Consider the following 3,664-nt stretch of genomic DNA (forward strand, 5'->3'; position numbering starts at 1 on the left):
CCCCAGCTCCCGGTCTGGCGCCCCCACCGCCGGATGCGGCTCCGAGCCCCGCAGAGGCCGCTGGTGTCAGTGGGGTCGGTCCCGTGCGCCTCACAGGAGCAGCCGGGTTTGATCCTGAGGTGTTTGTGAAACCGTTTTCCCAAAGCTGTTTGCCAGGTCCTCGCAGGTCCTGGTTACAGCGAACAGAACAGTCGCTCCGGGCAGCAGCTCCCGCTGCCTGCCAGCCCCGTCAGTGCTGCCCCAGCAGCTCTTCACCCAGGCCCAGGCCGGGGGGAGCCCTGGAGTGCCAAACCCCCAGAGCAACTATGGCATCTGCCAGAGCAACACGCGAAAGGGAAGGGGACCCACCACCCCAAACAGGCACACTTGGTTGCTCGTCTCCTTGTGTCCACAGCGACGTCATTCCAGCGTGAATGGAGTAAGGTGTGTGTCAGTGTCAGGCTGTCGAGAAGGATGGTAACTTCTTAGTTGCCATGATCACTGACAGAATATTAATTTAGGATTAACTTAGAGGAGCTTGAATTAAATAGGAGCTGCCGGTGGGGACAGCATCTAAGGAGAGTCACAGGAAGAAAGGATAAGACTGGATTCATTAGCAGACTGCAGGGAAGTGTAATGAGAAGTATGTACCTTAGCCACAGGTAGGAAAGCACAGACTTAAGAATGGACATGAAATGTTTAAGGTAAGTCTGACTTTGATGTTGCGAAGGTTAATGAACTCCCCAGATCTTTGGTGGGATCATCTAAAGAATGGAATAAGCTGTTTTGAAGGTTTGGCTTAAAAAAAGCCCTATTATAAATTAAGAAAGATGACTTTCAGTGCTCTGTTTTGAATGTGAGTGACTGAAATCTTAATGACCCTAGAAAAAGACACTGAGGCAATTAAAGAGGGAGAAAAATAGCTGTGTGTTTGACTAGCTGGCCACAGAGGCAAGGAGGACATGGTATACAGAACTGCTGTATGTTTTTGTTGTTGTTGAGTCTTTTAATTAAAATGACTAAGTCACTTGGGACTTACAAGTCCTGAGAAAGCCTTGATATTCACTGTTTCTACCATAAGTCACAAAGACATTGCTGTCATCTCCTCGTGCTGCAGAGATCATGCTGTGCAGGGGAGCGAGGGCAGCTGAAGAGAGGTGTCTGAGAGACAGGAATGCAAAGAGAGGCACTTGTCACTTCTGGGGTGCTGCTTGTACTTCTGTTTGATCCTCTGGTGGTGTATCTTTCATCCATCCCAGCACTGACCTTTATAGCTATCACACAACTTCCAGATATGTAGTTACAGAACAGCTTTGGCTCTTCCTCATCCACCTTTTGAGATGGGCACACACTCTGCACCATTTATGATGGAGGGAAAAACCTGGGACTTCACTGCTCTCAACTCTTGACAAATATGTCTTGAGTTTTCCTGCATGTACTTGAAGCTCCAGCTCTCAGAGGTTTCCAGTCCGACCAGGGCTGAAGGACGCTGCTGTCCAGCTGGCTGCCTGTGCCCAGAACCAGCCCCTCAAGGATGAGTGAGAGGTTGGTCAGTTCTGTCAAAAGAGAAGGGCAGCATGAGCTGTGGCTCCCTGTGGCTCCTCTGGGCCTGGTGAAAGGAGGAGCAGGTTTTGTAGAGCGATATAGAAGTAATGGGTCACAAACACCAATTTTCCACTAACCTTAGCAAACTTGCTGAGACAGGCACATTCATCAATTTATTGGATTTCACTGATTCAGGTGTCCATTAGTATTCTTCCCAAAAATTGTGAAGGGAGTGCAGTTTGGCCTGGAAGGACAGCTGAAATATCACTGAGAGTTGAGGTGATGATGGCAGGAAGAGAAGCATTGGACTGGGACAAAGCTGATCTGAATGGTTCCAGAAATAATTTGTTACTGTTGCTGGATTAGTGGAGGAGCTGGGAGCACCAGCCTGTTTGCTGAAAATGAAAATGTTACTATTTTAAGAAAGCTTCCAAAGCTGCAGAGACTGTGTTTAGGAAGCAGACATTGTTATTTATTGCAGGTTTGTACAAAGCTTGTTTCATGCCTTCCCACAAATCATGCACCCAAACGAGATTTTCCACAACATATTTATACACAAAAAGATAATAAGCTTCCAAGTCCATCCTCCTTATAGTGGTTGGTTAGTGATTTGCACATAGTTATAATATGATTGCATTGCTATTTCTACTATAATGCATGCTCAGGGGAAAGGTGTTCACCCAGGCAGGGGTCTTTTTCACCTTGGGAGTGTGATTTTTAGTATTATAATGACATTGTAATGAGCTGAGTTCACCTAAAGGACACAATATCACAAGTTCTACAGCTTCAACTACCCAAGACTGGTTTAGCCATCAATCTTCTTGATTTTGGTTCTTCTTTATCACAACCTGCATTCCTAAGGTCCTATTATCCATATAGATCTCAAGGCTTCTCTGCCAAGTTGGTGATTTACATGAGACACTCTTTAACCTTCTTGATTAATTGCCCTCTTCAAGGCTAGTTATTGCCTTGCTCAGTGCTAGCTGTGTTACTAATTGTATGCTTCTCTGACTACCATTTTAACTTGTGCGTATATATGCGGAGTACATCTTATGCAAAATAACCACATCATTCTAAATTTCTGAGTTATTTTCCAACAAAACATGTTTTGGGAGTCAAGCCTGTGTTTTTTTCATGTTTAGTTTTCTTTTTCATGCTTTAGGATAGTAAAAACGTCATTGCTTTAGTCTGTTTTCCCCTGTTCTAAAGTCTTTAGCTTCGAATGTTCTTAAAGTGATGGATGGCAGAGCTTGTCCTGAGTGGAGGTGGACACCACAACCTATAAATACTTTGTAGATGAAGGACAGGACTAGTGAAGACAGTTACTGTTGCCTGTTGTCTGTTGTAAGAAGGTGGAGGTAGGACTATTTCTTCATTTCCAGCTAGCTGCAGAATGTTCTTCCCCAAGCACAGGAGGCACATGATTTGTAGCAGTACTTTGGAGTCCCTTTGTGTGTGCTCTGTATTTTATTGGGGGGATGTGCTTTGCCTGCATTTTCTGAATTTCCCTACAGCCTTGAGAGTTGGAAACTTCCTTGAAGCTGGGCCTCTTACTGACTTGTGAGTCTCTGGGGTGGGCAGCATTGTGTGGAAGCAGAAGCAGAGCCGTACTCGAGGTGCAGCTTTGAGGACAGGTAGAAATGACATGTGCCAGAAGGAAACTGGAAGATATGCAGGGAGAACAGTGTGAATGAGGGCATGGCTATTTGGAGAGGGGAGCAACAGAGAGTGTGATACTAGAAATAAGAGTGCTAATAGCGGGAGGGAGGGAAATGATGACAGGACTGACCATGATATTTTGATCATAGAAGGGGAGGTGGTGTGTGAAGAAAGCAGGGATGAGGCTGGACGTGGTAAACAGTAGGACTCCTGGAGAACACAAGGGTGGTTATCCATGAGTGCAGGAATTGGGTTTGGCATAGAGCACAGAGGGGGAGATGGAGATACTTGGGGTTTTGTGCTGAGAATTTGAGTTCTTAACTTTGAAGTATCCTGCACCAGTGAAACCATCCTACACCATTTACCATCTACCCAACATTGCAACAAAGGTGCAGACAAGTGACTTTATTATTCTTACTTTCTCCTTGTAATAAGCCTGAAGTGTTATTTTTAGAGTCTTGAAGCTGCCAGTACTACATTC

The sequence above is a fragment of the Chaetura pelagica genome, unplaced genomic scaffold (genome assembly GCF_000747805.2).
Source record: "Chaetura pelagica isolate M959 unplaced genomic scaffold, ChaPel_1.0 scaffold108, whole genome shotgun sequence".
Lineage (NCBI taxonomy): Eukaryota > Metazoa > Chordata > Aves > Apodiformes > Apodidae > Chaetura > Chaetura pelagica.